This window comes from Malania oleifera, chromosome 2 (genome assembly GCF_029873635.1).
Source record: "Malania oleifera isolate guangnan ecotype guangnan chromosome 2, ASM2987363v1, whole genome shotgun sequence".
Lineage (NCBI taxonomy): Eukaryota > Viridiplantae > Streptophyta > Magnoliopsida > Santalales > Ximeniaceae > Malania > Malania oleifera.
This window is the reverse complement of record NC_080418.1, coordinates 101,243,958-101,262,637: the sequence shown is the minus strand read 5'-3', so window position 1 is coordinate 101,262,637 and position 18,680 is coordinate 101,243,958.

Genomic DNA, 18,680 nt, shown 5'->3' with positions numbered 1-18,680 from the left:
AAGTGAGCAAGGTATTGTGATAATCCTTGTGCTGGTTAGCCAAGGTGGGGACGTAGGCAGTTGGCCGAACCTCGATAACATATCTGCGTGTCATCTTTCCTTTACTGCTTTCTGACGCTTATATGATTGTTTAAACTGCTTTATTTAATTTCTGGTATATTTACATTATTTGCACTAGATTGACCCTAGGCTTGTGAACATACTGCTGCTAGGAGAAATACCTAGAAGATAAAATTTAAAAATACCAATTCACCCCCCCTCTTGGGATCACGGTAAAGCTAACAATTGGTATCAGAGCCACGTAGCATAGACTGACTGTTATTTTGCACAAAGATCACATATGGCTCATAGCTCCGTGACCCCTTTCCCTGAGGGACTATCTTCCACACGACCTCCTGTTTTCAGCGGTGTTAATTACACCTTTTGGAAATAGAGGATGCGCATCTACCTTCAGAATACTGATTGGAAGGTGTGGAGGATTGTCTCTAAGGGAAACTATGTCCCTATGAGAATTGAGGGTGCAGCTAGGGTTCCTAAGACTGAGGATGAATATGATGATGATGATATGAAAGCTGTTAGTCTCAATGCCACTGCTATGAATATTTTATATTGTAGTCTGGATGTAAATGAATTTAACAGGATTATGGCATGTTCAACTGCAAAAGAAATATGGGATAAATTAGAGGTCACATATGAGGGTACTAGAGATGTGAAAGACAGTAGGATAGATATGTTGACCAGTGAGTATGAGGCCTTTAGGATGAATGTAGGTGAGTCCATTCAGAGCATGTACACTAGATTCACACACATCATAAACTCACTGCATGCATTAGGAAAGACCTATCCCACATATGAGATGATCAGGAAGATCCTTAGAGGCTTACCTCCTGTTTGGGAAGCTAAGGCTACGACCATTGCTGAGGGTAGAGACCTTAAGGCCATGAGCTTAGACGAATTGATAGGTTCCTTGATCACTTATGAACTGTCCATAAATGAAAGACTTAATGAGCATAACAGGGCTAAGAAGGTGACTGCACTGAAAGCATCTAATGACACTTTTAGTGAGTATAGTGAGTCTGACACTGATAAGGAAATGGCCATGCTAACCAAAAAGTTTAGTAGATTCTTCAGGAAGAACAGGAAGCCATTTAAAAAATATAGAGACTCCACTAATGAGAAGGGGGAGTCCAGCAAAAGAAAGGAAAAATCAAATGCTCCTACATGCTATAACTGCAACAAAGTGGGGCACATCAAACCCGACTACCCACTTCTGAAAAGGGAGACTAAGAAAAATAAAAGAGCCATGAAGGCTGGAACTTCATGGGATCAATTCAGCAGCAGCAACTCAGACTCGGATCATAATGACACGGAGGTCGCTAACTTGTGCTTAATGGCACACGGGGATGAGGTATCGTTTTCTAGTTCTTCGTCTTCTTATTGTTCATCTGATGATTGTGATTCTGACAGCATGCCTACATTTAGAGAATTGCAAATTGAATATATTCGTGTTTCTAAATTATTGGGCAAAATGACCAAAGAGAATGAAAATTGGAAAAAGAAATGTGACAATTGGTCTAAATTGTTTAATATGGCAAAAACCTCTCATGCATCTATTTTAAAAGAAAAAGATACTACTATTGTTGAGCTTGAGAGGAAAGTGGATGATAGCTCCAAAATCATTTTTAAATTCACAAAGGGCAAAGAAAATTTTGAAAAACTACTTGGTGCCCAAAGAAATTCCTTAAGTAAAGAGGGTCTTGGTTTTAATGGCATAGAAAATATTAGACGACCTAATCTTTACTTAGGACACTTTACACGAGAATCAAAATCTCATATCCCTCCTAAAGAACCTAAGTGTAGACTGAAATGTTTTAAATGCAAATAGATTGGTCACATTCAATTTGATTGTCCACTTAGGAATAAGCATGCTAAAATCAGAAAGGTATGGGTAGTTAAAGGAGACCCTGCTACTAACCCCCATGGACCCAATAAAATTTAGGCACCCAAACTATTTTATATGAATTTTCAAGATGATTCTATTCGGGCGACCGAACTTAAGTTCAGCCACCCGAATTCCTTCGGGTTGATTAATATTTTTACAGAGGTTAAAGGGTTAAACAGGGTTAATTTTTGCTAAACATTTTTAAAAAATTTAAGAATACCTTATGTGTCCCACAACGGTCATAATTTACCCATTCTCTTTATATAGGGGTTTATTTGCAAAAATTAATTATGATTAGCAAATAGGATTAGCCAAAAATTCTCTCAAATTTCCTAAACCCTATTTGTTCATTCCAACACCATAACACTCAAACACCTTCATTCCCTTGAGAAATCTTACTTTGTGAGTGTTTATTTATTGCTTGATATTGCTTATACTCCCATTGCTTCGCTTGGCTATTTGATATTGATTTTGGGGAGTTAAGCAAGGTTTTCCCACAAATTTCATTTAATAAATCTTGTGTTGGGAAAAAACCTTGCAGCTTAAGGATCTTTGCATTGTCTTTGCAAAGATTCCTATAGCTTGATTTTGATTGTGCAAAATATTTTTAACAAGCTATATTATTCTTTCAAGCAACTCTTGAGCATATTACATTAAAGAAAATATTTTGAGTTGTGTTGAATATTTGTAGCATCTTTGAAACCGTGATTATTATTGAGATTTGATATATACTGTTTCAAAGAAATAGCTTGATTAGAAAACTCTTGAGCATATTAATGATCATATTTTGTTGAGTATAGCTTGCACAAAAATACACATCACTGAGCTTACATTTCTTACATTGTTGATGTGTGCTTGATTAATTATATTGCGCGTATTTGGGTACATATCTGCTTTACATGAAAGCATAATCACTGTACCAGTTTGATTGTAAAAATACTGTTATATTTCCAGGCGTGGTCTGAGGGGGTTTGATCTAGCCCGGAAAGATTAGGTTGGGGTCAGCCCTATGAATTTGACCTATGGCTTTCTTTGCCTTGTAAGGAGAGTTTGTAAAGGTTGAGGTCAGCCTTGTTCTAATTGACCTGGTTGTAATCGGTGCCACTCCACCCTTTAAGTGAGGCTTTAGTGGAAACCTCGAGCTTGCGAGCTAGAGGCGGGGATGTAGGCACAGTTGGCCGAACCCCGATAACATATCGTGTGTCTGTTTATATTTCCGCACGTGTATGTTATTATGTGAAAAATACACATGATTTAAATTCTGCATATTATACTTATCTGCGCATTTGGGTAGATAGACCTAGGATGTGAATGTACTGTTGCTAAACTAGTTTAACCTAGGAGAAAAAAATTTAAACTCTAATTCACCCCCCCTCTTGGGAATACACCAAAGCTAACAACGTCCAATTTACAGACAACATGTAACTGAAATTTCGTTAAAGTTTTTCTAGAATAAAACTAGAAGCGTATGCATGATTAGTTAAAACTTAAAGTCATTTTAATTCGCACCTCTTATGAGTTGATATTCGTAACAAAAGAGGCGATCTTAGGCTCATCATTGAAAATGTCCAATATCGTTGGTTAAGAACGACAATGTATAGAATACAGTGAAAGGTCAAAAACTAAATACCATATAAGTGAAAGTCAATTATGAACATAAAAACCCATTAAAGAATCACAACTTGAAACCTCCTTTATATTGAAAACTTTTATAGTTAAACTTAACTTAGCAAATTAAATCCGAAGGACCAAAGACAAGCTAAAAAATCTCCAACAAAGCAAAGACAGTCTTAAAACCTTCTAAAAATCACAAGCAAAGTGTACATGAGAAACAAACTTCATTCTTGCCTAGCAACAAACCTTCCACAAGCCCACAAGCTTCACACCTAATTATCACTCTAATTAAGACATTTACCACCAAACTGAACAAAAAATGAAACAACCGAATGCCATAAAGAAAACGAAAGATGTAAACCAAGATTCCACCACTATCATTGAATAGAAGAAAAACAAACCATAATCCATTTCCTCAATCTATAACCAAAGTTTTTTATTTCCATAATTGAATCCAAGAAACCCCAACTCAATCTATCACAGGCCTTCTCACAATCTAAGTAACAACTTCATGCACAACCCAAGCTGCATCAAGAATGCTTGAGAAGCAACCTTCTGGACAAAACTAGAAAACCTTAGTTGAATTGTGTTTTAACATTTTCCTCGTAATATTTTCTTGATGGATAGTATTATGTTATATGAATTGTAAATTGGACTACTCAAATACATGCTTCTATTGAACGCCAACTGCATGGTACATTGTGAATTGCATGCTGGTACTGGATTTAGGTTGTTGCATGCTTGAAATGTTTTATTTTGTGAAAACAACCATGTTTTAGGTATAGGTTTTATAAGAAAATTTCCAATTTACTGACTGCATGCTGCTGAAATTCCGTTAAAATTTTTGAAAAAAAAAAAACCACGTACAAAGATAATTATGAAAATATGAATGTTAAAATGAGTTAAACAAAAAGTCATTTCATTAAGCCCTAAGTTTGCATCTATTAACATACAATGTAGATCATTTGCTTTTAACTATGGATAAGCATTATCATTTGTCCACCACCAGGGATACTCTGTTTTGAGAATGAGTTAAAGTGTTTACGTGCGTGGTTTGATGCATGCAACTGTATATATTCATACGTACATCATTAGCATTCATTTCAGTTATTCATTTAGGTTTGAAAATTATTGTATGACGCACTCCCTATATTTTTCTTCCTGATTATACTGAGCACCATCTCTCTATTTAGTTCTTGATTTGTATACTAAGTTTTTTTTTTTTTTTTTATAATTCTTAATTTGTATGGTGTGCGGCTGTCATAACATCAGTATGATGCTATGCATGCACTACAGTCATCAGATGCAACTTTTGATTATTTCTTTGTAATTTTTTATTGTTATTTGAACAAATAGAATTTTTGAATTTTATTTTGAATTTGTATAATGTATTTCTATTTAAATTTTGAATTTTTTGAAAAATTTTTTCGTATCTGAACAGATGTTATTTTTTTTATTTTAATTGAATTTGTATTTGAATTCGAAATTTTAAATAATTTATTAATTTTGTAGTAAATATGGTTTCAGGTTATGTATGCAAAAATGTAATTACATATTTTTATAAGAATTGATGATTCAAAAAAATTAGTATTAAAAAATTTTTAATTTCTTAATTATTAGTGAAGGATTCAAATTCGTCACTAATTGTAGGGTATTAGTGATAAATTACAAATTCGTCACTAATACCCTACTATTAGTGACGAATTTGAGCTAAGCCGATGTAGAATTTATAGTGACGGTATTAAGGTTTTAGTGATGGTTATAATTCGTCACTAATACTCCATTATTAGTGACAAATTTAAAATTCGTTACTAATAGTTAGTAGCAATGGTAGATATAGAAACTAATTTAAAGTCATCACTGATACTTATAAATTTGTCACTAATAGTATTAGTGACGAATTTATAAGTATCAGTGATGGATTTGATCCTTCATTTATACCCTATTTTTTTGTAGTGGTGGCATGATATTCTTTTAATTCTTTTAAATTATTTGCCACCTTTATAATTTCATTTCCCAAGAAGGTTTTACGTTTAGGCATCCTAACTAGAAACTTATATAGTTTAGATGAAGCCTTTTCTAGTTCTCTATATACGGTCATGCTTTCATCATATAATTCAACATATGATTCATCACAAGATTTTTCACAATAAACATCGCGTGAATCATTAACAACTTTATCAAAAAACTTGACAGATGATTTAACACATGATGTATTATAGTATTCAACAAAAGAATTATCAATTGAGGTAGAGTAAAGTACATATACCTATTTGTCAGCTAATGATATTAGCTCATGATTTACCACCTCCTGAACATTTGAGTTTGACATTTCCGGAGTGGTCGTATCCGTTTCCTGGGTCTCTCCATATTTCCTTTCAAGCTTCTCCCAGATTTGCCTCATTTTTACATGCCATAATCTCAAAAAGCATATTAGAACTTAAGGCATGATATAACATATTCGTGGCATTTAAATTAACTGCATTATAATCATTTTCATCCATTTGCATGCAGTTTCCTATAACAGTCATTTTCCAGGTCCTCCAGTCCATTGATTTTATAAATATGCTCATTCGTATTTTCTAGTGGGTGTAATTTACACGACAAAATGCAATAGGCCTAGAAGGTTACTATCCCTTACCAAATGGGGATACACAAATTGATCCATTGCAATTTTTTACAAAAATGTTCAAATCTATGCAACGAGGCTCTGATACCAATTGTTAGAATTAGTGTATTCCCAAGAAAGGGGTGAATTGGGTATTTAAAAAAAATTTCTTCCTAGGTATAATTGATCCAACAGTAGTATACCACAACCTAGGGTCTATCTAGAACATACACCTATTCAATATATAAACTAGTGAACAAATATTAAAACAAATAAATAAATCTCAGTGATAGTAATCATTTAATGCATATAAACAGTATAATCAGAGTAATGAAAAATATCATACAGGTGCCGAAAATAAATTGCAGATAAATAAAGTTGACACCAGATATAAAATCAAGGTTCGACTAATACTTCCTATGTCCCTGCCTCAGGCTAACAAGTAAGAGGATTCCATTAATGCTTGCTTAACAAGTGGAGCGACACCAATTACAATACCATACAGGATGGTGCACCTAGTTCTCCTAACCAGGTCTGAACTAGTTTGGTGCTCTTTTAACTGAGTCTGAGCAATTCAGGACTTTTCACAATGCAAGTCTCCCTCTTTCGACCGCACGTCGAGAATATAACAGATAATCAATGAAATATTTCATACAACCAGATTGCTTCAAAAAGTTAATGTGTACAACAATAAAGCACAAATGCACTCACGTATGATATGAATTAAAGCTCAATGTGAGTATGTGTATTTCTTAAAATGATTTTGTTATTTTTGAAAAAATGTATATGCTAAGCACTTCAAAGATTCAATCCTAATATAATTTTTCTCCCAAGAAGAAATATCTCCAATAATAATAAGAGAACTTATGATATTAGCTTTCAAATAATTTTTTTCCCAACAATAAACTAATATGATCTTTGATAAAAAAAAATAAAGCATGAAATATATGCTTTTCAAAGATCACAAAAACCCCCAAATGACATCTCTCAGATATATTCTTGAAAAAATAAAGTGTTGGAGATTTAGGGTTTTAAGCTCAAAAATATTTTTGCAATAAAGAAAAGTGAGCTTTTGGAATCTTGTAAGAGATGTGCAAGATTCTTAAGCTAGGTCAAGTTTTCTTCAAGAAAATTTATCAATAAAACTAATGGAGAGAACTTAAAATCAATTCTCAAAGAATTTTGAAAATGAAATATATAAGAAAGTAGATGTTTTTTATATGAAAAAATCAATGCCCAAAGTGAATGCTCTCTTAACAAAAATTTAATGGAATGTGTATAAGAGAGTATAAAAAATTTAAGGCTAAAAAATATTTGGGAGGATTTTCTAATCTAAGCTCATCTTTAAAAATGATTTATAAGGGGCTATTTATAAACCTCTTGTAAAATATGATCGTTTGGGACATAAAGGGAAATTTGGAAAAAGTTTAATTAAGTTTAATTAAAATTAACTCATGTTTAATGCAGTAAAACTTAGCAACTCGAGAGGTTCGGTCACCCGACGCTTTAGGTCTGTCGCTTGAGCACTCACAATAGCTTTCAGGCAATTTTCCGATTCGGTCGACCGTGGATATACTCGGTCGGCTAAGCCAAGCGATTTTCCAAAGCTACATGGTTTCAATCTCCCGATGAGGGTTTGGTTAGTCGATTTTTGAACTTTGGTCGACCGAGTCAATTTGACCTAACAATTCAGTCGACAGAGGATGGTCACATCTTAGCTTTGGTCAATCGTGGATGATATGCTCAAATCTTGTTCGGTCGGCTGAGGCTTGGTCAAACTGTTGACCTCAAACCTGTTTGGTCAATCGACGCATTTATAATGCCAAGGGTTCGGTCACCCAAGACCACTTAAAATTTGCATTTAACTCTTGTTTGGTCTCTATGATTCATCAACCTTGTGTGAATGAGCATATGACATTTAATTTGAAGGATGATGGTTCCTATGGTTATTCTAAGGCCTCTTGAGCTTATACATCCCATCATGCATGTAATGTAATTATCAAAGACCATTTTCACATAGCCAAAGATTGAAAACAAAATGCATTTACAAACAGAACAAATGTCTTATTCTTCTTCTTTTGCTCCTCTGATTTGTCATAGAATACGTCGGATGATATGGTCTTTATGTTCCTCCTAGCTTCCATCTCTTTCTTATGTGCATGCTAAAATATTAAGCCTACTCAAGAACTGAATACAAACATAAGTAACTTGCGATATGTTATTATCAAAACCAGGGATTGGACTGAAAAAGTCAACACTCCCACACCCAAGTTTGTGTAGGAGGAAGTTAAAGCCACCCATAATTGGTACGACATGTCGTACATTGATATATTCTAACAAGTATAATCCTGGGTGGAGTAAACATCCTAACTTCACTTGAAGGCCACAAGATCTAGGTTTTGTAGCCCAAAGACCTAAGCAATCACCCATTGCTCCACCTCCTCAGCCATTTCAAAATTCAAATCCTTAAAATCCTCCCATGTCTGCCCTTCGACAATTAGCTTATCAATCGACACCTCCTTGGCATCAATATGATCAATCTTTTTAGGAAATGGTGTTGAAAGCCCTTAAGGGTATCGGGGCTGATCGTCATGTTGATCAACAATTACTCCACCCCCACTCTCAATCTATAGCGAAGTTAAAAGCCACCATAGGCCAACTAGCAACATCCTTGGGTAGAAGAGATGAGGGTAAATTGCCAAGTCAACCCCTTATGAACCCAAAAGGTCAATACGAGGTAGAGAGTGAGGCGACTTGTTAGCTTTGGTGCAATCCCAAGAGGGGGGTGAATTGGAGATTTAAAAATTTATCCCTAGGTCAACTAGTCTAGTAGTAGTATTACACAGCCTAGAGTCTGTCTATGCAAACATAAATAAACATACATGTGCGGTATTATAAAATGCGTAAGAATAAATAGCGCATGCAATATGTTATCGAAGTTCAGCCAAAGTGCCTACATCCCTGCTTTGGCTCACTAGCACAAGGATTCCACTATAACTCACTTAATAGGTGAAGCGACACCGTTTACAATCAGATCAATTAGCAGGGCTGACCTCAACCTACACCTTACTAGGATGGTGCACCTAGCTTTCCTAACTGGGTTTAAGCCAATTCGAGACTATTCCACAAGGCTAGTCTCCCTCTTCAGGCCCACGCCTAGAATATAACAAATGTATATAAATTTTGCTTACAAGGAAATATGCTTCTCAACAAGCAGATATGTACCACAATATAGCTCAAATAATAACATGAGCATGAATGATAGTAAATATGCTTAGTGCTTAGTAATGTGTGCTAAACACTCAATCTAGTGTAGATAAGCAATCAAGATCTAGAGTGTATTTCTAAGAAAACTTTGAACCACAATATGAAATATCACAATATCAGTTTAGAGTTTCAAAATATGCTAGCAAGATGATTCAAACAACCTCAACAATATGTTCTCAATATACTAAGCACAAGAGATGTTTGAATGCAAGCTTAAGAAAATATTTTGCACACAAAAATAAGGGCTAAGGTATCTTGCAATATCAATGCAAGCACCCAAAAGCCACTAAGTTTTCCCACACAAGATTTATTAGATAAAATTTGTTGGAGAACTTATGCTTAACTCTCAATATTAAAATCAATCAACAAGCACAATAAATGAGAGTATTAAGCAAAGTGGAATGAAGCACAAGCACTCTTATCACACTCACAACACTTGGATAATCAAAGAAATTGAAGCTTTTGAGTGTGGGAGTAGAATAAGAAAAAATAAGATTTGGAATTTTGAGAGAATTTTTCCTTAATGATCTTGCTAATCCCTTGCTAATTTTTGCAAATGAACTTGTATATATAGGCAAGGGCAATTTTATGACCATTGGGGACTTAATGGGCACTAAAAAGATTTTAAACAAGTTTAATATTTTAACCTAGTTTAACCCCTTTTATCTCGATTTAAAATAAAAACAACCCGAGAGTTTCAAGTGGCTGACCCGAGGTTCGGTCGCTCGAACAGACATGGAGGTAAAAGTAAATTTTGAAGTTCAGGTGGCTGAGTTATAGTTCGGTTTTCCAAATCGAGGTGATTCTCCAAAAGATTGCAATTTGGTCGCCTGGTCTGAAGTTCGGTTTGCCAAACTCATAAGTTCGGTCACCTGAGGCTATTTTGGAGGTGATATTTGGGCTGTCGAGTTGGTGGGAAAATTCCTGACACAAGTTCGGTCGACTGTGGACAATACGTGTAATTTAGTTTGGTTTGTCGAACTCAAGTCAACATGTTGACCAATCACGGTTCAGGGGCCCAAGGTGTTTTGAACACCAAAGGTTTGGTTTCCCGACCACTCACAATTTTTACCCTTTTATTCCAATTATATTCCAATTAATTACTTTGATAAATTATGTGATATTGGGGACTTAGTGCACTATGTGTAGGAACCTAAAGTCCAACTAAGGTCATGTTTGAGTATATCTACCTGCCATGCATGATGCAGATTATTACAAGCCATATTGAGGTACATTCCATAATTAAATTATAGCCTATAATGAAGAATATAAAAATAATTACAAATACGACACAATTTTCTTCTTTCTTTTGTGTGATCACCATACGCCATCATGATATAGTTTTCTGTTCAAATACACACATAGGGTGAACCTGCATGCAAGCTTCAGTACAAACATCAGTACCAAGAGTATTTGTCATTATCAAAATCGGGATATAACCAACTAGGTCAACAAGACTGCTAGCCGTATGACATATCATGAGCAAGCCTAGGCTATGACCATTCTTAGAAGTGGTAGAGAGGTAGATAACAAGGTCAAAGAGAAGTCAGTCCAAGGTAAGGGTAAAGAGAAGTTGAGGGTAGAGCCTATTGTTAAATCATGCATTCCTTCCTCCTTCAATTTGGTGAGTAATCCCGTGATACCCACCTCCTCTGATAAAGGAGCATTGCCTAGCCTTGCAGTGTCATATCCAGCATTGCCTAGCCTTGCAGTGTCATATCCATAATGGACACATTTAGGCAAGTAAAGGTCAATCTTCCTTTCTTAGATGCCATTAAGCAAGTTCCTATGTATGCCAAGTTACTTAAGGATCTGTGCATCCAAAAGCACACATCTAGGGTGCACATGAACAAAAGAGTTAGGTTGATCAAGGATGTGAGCTCAATTCTTTTAGGTTTTATTCCCCTAAAACTTAAGGACCCCGGCGCTGCCACTATCTCATGTGTAATCGAAAATTACACTATCAATAGGGCCCTTTTAGATTTAGGAGTGAGTGTGAACTTACTTCCCTACTCGGTCTACAAAAAATTTGGTTTAAGAGAGCTTAAGCCTACCCCAGTCACCTTAAGTTTCGCTGACTGATTTGTAAAAAGGCCTTGGGGTGTTGTCGAGGATGCCTTAGTAAAGGTCAATAGGTTCTTTTACCCAGTTGATTTCATTGTCTTTGACATGGAACCTACTGACCCAGCCAAAAATCTGATCCCTGTCCTCTTAGGTCAACCATTCATAGCTACGGCTAATGCTTGTATTCAGTGTTGGATCAAGATCATTGATGTATTCTTTGACAACGTAAAGCTCTGGCTGAATGTGTTTCATGCTTCCCAATACCCATCCTATGATGCCCAATCTATGGATGTGGACATGATTAACAAATGTGTTGAAGACGTAGCCATATCGATTCTTTTAAAGGATCCCCTTGAGGCTATGTTGCAGCTTGATCACCCCTCATTTTTAGGTTTAGAGAACCCGTATGAGCATATCTCTGCTAACTATGACTTGGCCTCTAGCCTAGAAAGTAGGCTTTGGACATGTGAAAAGAGGGATGGTAAGAGACTGTGAGGACATTCCCATTAACAAACCAAGGTGAGTTCAACTTGAGAATTCATTGCGTCTGGTTGAAGACAATAAACTTAGCACTTCTAGAAGGCAACCCACTTGTTTTTCTTTTTCTTTGAGTCTATAGGTTGTATATTGTAGGGTATGTTAGAGTCTAGAGTCTTTAGAGTAGGTTTTAGGTTAGTGTCTTAGTATAGGTGCGACTAGGGCATCCTTAGGTGCGACCAAGTCCACCCCTCATGGTCTTGAATTAGGGAAATGTAGCCTTCTTCACAGAATAGGTTGACCATGGCTCAACCAACCGGCCCACAGATGCGACTAGGTCTTATTTTTGGCCACTAAAACTTCAAAAATTCCAAACCTTTCGAGAGGGGTTCGACCAAGGTATGACCATAACCTCCCCTGGGTGCAACCTAGTCGAGCTTGGGTGTGCTTATGACAATTGAAATTTTGAAAGGGTTCGACCAAGGCATGACCAACACTCCACATAGGTGCAACCTAGTTGAGAGTCTACTTTCCATCTTAAGTTGGGGGTGTGACCAAGGTGCGATCAGCACAAAGGTGGTGTGACCTCGTCGAAACTGTAAAGTCATTTTAAATTCCCCTTCTTCCTGTGAAGTCCTAACTATCTTCTTCCCTTGTTTCCTTGCACCCACTTAGTTGCACCCAACCCAAACCTAGTAGCCCACTCCTTCTTCACCTCTGGTGACCCTCGCTAGCATTCCTCTTAGCTCCAGCGGCCTTCTCTAAGCCAACCCCTTCTGTCCCTGCTCTTAGGGTTCACCCATCTACGCACGAGGGCTCTTCTTCTCCCCTTATCGCATCCATGTCTCTTCATATTCCCCACCCTTCCTCTCCCACCTCGGCTATATATCCCTCCATCATTTTCATTCAAAGGCATCCATATCATCTCCTTCTAGCCTTCTTCGACCATGGCATGCTGCACCACATCCCGAGATACTTTCATGCTACCACCAAGTGAAAAAAAGGTTGAGGATTAGCTAAGGGATGACTCCACTTCCAGTTTTCATCGAGTTCCACTCGTTTAGCCAAAAAATAGAGGTCAAGAAATCCCAGAGAGAGCAGAAGCAGACAAGTAGAGGGAAGATGGCTCATAGAATGACTCTCCTAGACTATGACTTCACACCGATGTTCACGTTTTGGCTTGACAAGACTTAAGCCCATCCACGGAAGAAGTGCTACATCGAGGTCCTCGAGAAGAGGAAGCTCGACCACTGCATTCCCATCCACTATGTCCTATCATCTATAGTTGGTGCGGGAATTCTAAAAGAACATGTAGTGCAAAACCATCATGGGCATCTAGGTCACCGAGGTTCAGGGGATTGGATTCGAGCTAATAGCTAAGGTGATTGACAGGGCTTGGTCACTGAAGAAGATAAACAACATCCCCTAGCCAGCCATCGACTCTGTCGATGTCCACCATATTATCTACCAGATGTTCCATGGATCATATTATGGTGGTGGTGAGCATTAGAAGGGGACGTCCATGGCACATAACCTCTTACCAGGTTACCTCCTCCTGCTAGACCTCATATTGCAATGCAACATCTGCGCCTTTAGGCATTACTCGAAGAGACGGGGCATCCACCTACAGATCCTTTATACCGTCCATCAAGATATGGCTATTGCCATCTAGTAGTTGATTCTGGAGGATATGCTCATGTTCTATGAGAGAAACATGAAGCATCCCATACTAAAGAAGCCACCACCAAGGCCGGTGCGCAGTCAGCCTGCTATGGAGCCCAAGAGGCACCTCATTCTGTATACTTAGCTGATTATGGTGATCCTGATGTGGAAAAAGATAAACCTGGGTGATCTTGATGTGCATATTCCCATCAAAGAGGTCACCAAGGAGAAGGCTTGGAGCTAAAGTCTATGTTTGGTGGCCACTGCACGGCTAAAGGTGAATAGGTGGGAAACTTTTGAGCGCGAATCGGGGTCAAAGTTCATTGTCCCCCAATTCTACCCCTACCTTGAGGAGCAACTACATCCTTTAGTTCCGCCACCACCCAGGATTGTTGTCCAGTCAGAGATGGTGCCTCCTCCTCCAGCTTCCCTCACTACTGTGCCTCAAGTAGGGGATAGCTTGGGCCGTCTCTGCTAGGATTTTCATAGGTTCACATCGGTAATGTAGTACGACCTTTCAGGGGCTCAGCAGGAATTAGGGCAGGGAATTTGAGTGATTTTTTATGTTCTACGAGTCTGCTTCCTGCACTTTCTAGAGTCATTTGTCTTTCCGAGATTGTTAGCTTTGGTGCAATCCTAAGAGGAGGGGTGAATTGGAGATTTAAAAAATTTCGTCCTAGATTAAACTAATCTAGCGACAGTATAATGCAACCGAGGAGCAATCCAAGTATATATGAAATTGTAGATACAATATATTGAACAATTTTCAGTACATGTACAAAAATTTTAGTATTTCTCAACCAGATACAATGTTGTGTCAATTAGATATGCAGTATATTGAGTAGGGAAATTAAATCAAGCACAAAGAGGAATATAATGCATAAAATGTAAAAGTGACATCGAATATGACATCGGGGTTTCGCTAAACCAGCCTACATCCCCGCCTTGGCTCACCAACACAAGGATTACACTATGGGCTCACTTAACAGGTGGAGTGGCACCTAAATACAATCAGGTCAATTAGCATAGGGCTGACCTCAACCTTTACAAACAATCCTTTGGGGCTGGATTACCGCCCCCTTAGGCCACACCTGGAATACAATCAATGAATATGAAATTTTGTGTACAATTTTAAGTGCTTCTACACAAACATATATGTACTACAATACAGTTCAGATAAATATGCACTCATAGATGATATGGATTTAATGCTCAAGTGAGATCTATTATGTAAACTCTCTAAGATGTGTGAGTGTATGTATATGTGAGAGTTCAACCTTTGATTCAAGATAAGATATTCAACACACAAATAATCAAAGGAAGTTTAACACAATCCAAATCAAATATCTCAAGGATATTCTAAATGTAAGGCACAATAGATATTTTGGATTGAAGCTTGCAAAAACAATATCAAAGATTATATGCCAGCTTTCAAGTCTTGCAATTTGAATGTCAATACTAGCAAGCTAAAAACAAAATCTTCCAAATCAAATATTTTTATATATGAAATATATGATGGGAAAGATTAAATAAGCAAGAACTCTCAAAAATAGATTTTCAAGTAAGCATGAATATGTGAGAGTTTCTGCAAAGAAAATGATTTGAAATGATGCACAATAACTTAATCAAATTTCACTACACTTTGCAATTGATTTGCAAGTTAGGGGAACAATAAAGAAGAGCTCTCTTTGTTAAAAATGATTTTGAAAATAAGGTGTAAGAGAGTATGAACAATTTTTGCTTGAAAAATGGTGGAGTATGAGAAGTGTAAGAAATTGAGAAAATATTGTGCTAATCCATTGTTAATTGAGGCAAATGAGAAGGTATAAATAGTTTCTCCTCAAAAAGTAACCGTTGGGACTTAATGGAGATTATTAAAAATGTTTTAAACTAGTTTAACCCAATTAACCCCGTGTTATCGCAGTTAAAATTATTTCAACCTGAGAGTTTCTGGTGCCTGAGCCATAGGTTTGGTCACCCGAACACTCACACTATGAAAATGCAAATTTGAAGTTCGGGTGCCTGAAAATAAGTTTAGTTTGTTGAACCAAGACAATTTTCCAAAAGACCGCAGTTCGGTCACCCGATCTAAAGTTTGGTATGTCGAACTCATGTGTTTGGTCGCCTGAGGCTATTTTGAACGTGAGGTTTGGACTGCCGAGTTGGTGGGAAAGTTCAGATTTATGGTTCGGTCACCTGTGGACAATACGTTCAAAAATGTTCGGTCGCCCAAAACTAAAGTCAACATTTTGACTCGATAAAGGTTCGGTCGCCTGAGGTGTTTTGAACACCCAGGGTTCAGTCGCCCAAAACCTCGCAAATTTTCCCTTTATGTCCATTTTCACTTCAAGTATTTTCCCTAATATGTTAAGTTATTTTGGGGACATCAAATGTGCTTGTGCATGGACCAAAAGGCCTTATAAGGTCTTTGAAAATCTAGCGTTGGTCAACCTTTGGTCGACCAAAGGGTGAACCCTAAGGTCACTCTATGGTCTTGAGCATTAAAGCTATCATGCATGTTATGTAGTTATTACATACCATACTATATTACAAACTCAAATGAATTGGATGCTATTATAACAATAAAAGAGTCTTCATTCCTTTTGCTTCTTCGAGAGCCATATAAAGCTTGAACTTTATGGTCCATATGACTTCCTTGAGTTCCAACCAACAGTGCATGCTTAGGATGAACCTGTTTAAGAGACTCAGTGCACAGGCGAGAAACATTGGTTTTGTCATAATCAAAATGGGATTAGACTCATAGAGTCAACAGAGATTTGCAGCTCCATCATTTCCACCTTACGCAGACTAAGGCTCTAGCCATTGCCTCTGGGCCTTCCGCATCTCTAGCTATAGCCACTTATGGGGTCTCATCTTCACCTGCCCCTCTATTGCCAACTCCGCAGTCTCCCACCCCTCAATCTCCTATTACACAGCCTTCTCCTTCGTCTCTAGTTCTGTGCATTACCTCAACGACAAGCCCGGTGGTGGTGATTGTTATTGAGTTTTCTAGCGCAAGTGAGACAATGACACTACAAAAAACATGGTTGAAACTGTCACTAATAATAAAAAAACCATCACTAATAGTCTTAGTGACTGTTTGATCAGTATTAGTGACGGTTTAAAATTCGTCACCATATTTGCGACAACAAATATTTAATAGTGAGGAATTATACAAACTGTCACTAATAGTGGAGTATTAGTGACGATTTTCTTTTGTCACTAATAGCCTATGACCGTCACTATAAATTATACTATTCTCGACTCAAAATCATCACTAAAGCCCCAGTATTAGTGACAGTTTAATAATTACCACTAATATGATGCTATTAGTGATGGTCAATAAAACATCATTAATGTTACTCTTTTAGTGACGGTTATTAAAACTATAATGAATAATTTTTTATTAGTAACGGTTACAAAATCGTTACTAATATTTGGCCATTAGTAATGAATTCGAGTCGAGAAAATGTTGATTTTATAGTGACGGTGTTAGTCTTTTAGTGACGGTTTCAAAACCGTCACTAATACTTCATCCTGTTATTATTAGTAACAGTTTTTCAAACCGTCATTAATACTTTGAAGTAATTAATTTTTTTTTTTGAAAATTCCTATAAAAACCTATAATTACATTTTAGCATACATAAAATTAAACCAAAATTACTAAAACATTCATAAAATATTCAAAATTTAAATACGTAAAAATATAAATTCAAATTAAATTTTTTTTAAAAAAATTATGTTTGGATAACATAGAATACAGGAAAAGTCAAAAGTTGAGCGCATCCTACCCAATTGTAGCACGTGGCATTGTCATAGTGTTGTGATAGCCGCAAACCCTACAAAATAATAATTATCGAAGAAATTAGTATACAATATTTGAAGATATATGTATATACTATAAACAAAAATGATTGATACCAAAATGATCGGACATTTGGGCATAGTGTAAAAAAATGATACAATTGTAAATAACTAAGTTTGATTAGTCATAATTCACCCCAACTCAGTTTGGACCTTGTTTGCCCATTTTGGACTTGTTTTGTAGGTCATACCATTCAAACTTAGGAACTGACAACTCGTTTTACGTAGGTTTAGTTACCGTTGGTCATTTTACTTAATATTATGGTGGTGGTAGTTGGTTTATGGCAAAAAAAAGTGTATTTTACGTTTTGGGCACCTTGAACTCCATTTTGGACTTCTTTTGTAGATCATATGGTTCAATTTTTGGAACCGTTGCCTCAATTGATGCAGGTTTAGTTCCCATGGGTCTTTTTTTCTTGTAAGTATGGTGGTGGTAGTCAATTTGTGTAAAAAATATGCATATTTCACAGTTTGGGTACCTTAAACCCCATTTTTGATTTTTTTTTTTCAGGTTCTATGGTTTAAACTTGGGAATCGTTGGCTCATTAGATGCAGGACTATTTCCCATGGGTCATTTTACTTACGATCATAGTGGCGGTAGTTAGGTTGCAGCAAAAACATCTACATTCCATGTTTTGGGCACTTTGAACCCTAATTTTGACTTGTTTTGCAGGTTATATGGTTCAAACTTGGGAACTATCTGACCATTTGATGCAAGTTTGGTTCCCACGGGTCATTTTACTTATGAGCATGGTGGTGGTAATTGGTTTGTGACAAAAACATGCATATTAAATGTTTTGGGCACCATGAATCTCGATTTTGACTTTTTTTTGTACATTATATATGGTACAAGCATGGAAATAGTTGGCTTGTTTGATGCAGAATTACTTCCCATTAGTTATTTTACTTATGAGCACAGTGGCGGTAGTTGGTTTGTGAGATGAAGAAACATATTCCACGTTTTGGGCACCTTAAACCCCTTTTTGGATTTGTTTTGTAGGTCATATTGTTCACACTTGGGAACCGTCGGCTCATTTGACGTTGGTTTAGTTCCTGTAGGTAATTTTATTTAAAATTATGGTGGCGGTAATTGGTTTGTGACAAAAACAAGTGAATTTTACGTTTTGGGCACTTTGAACCCCATATTTGACTTGTTTTGTAGTTCATATGGTTCTAGTTTTG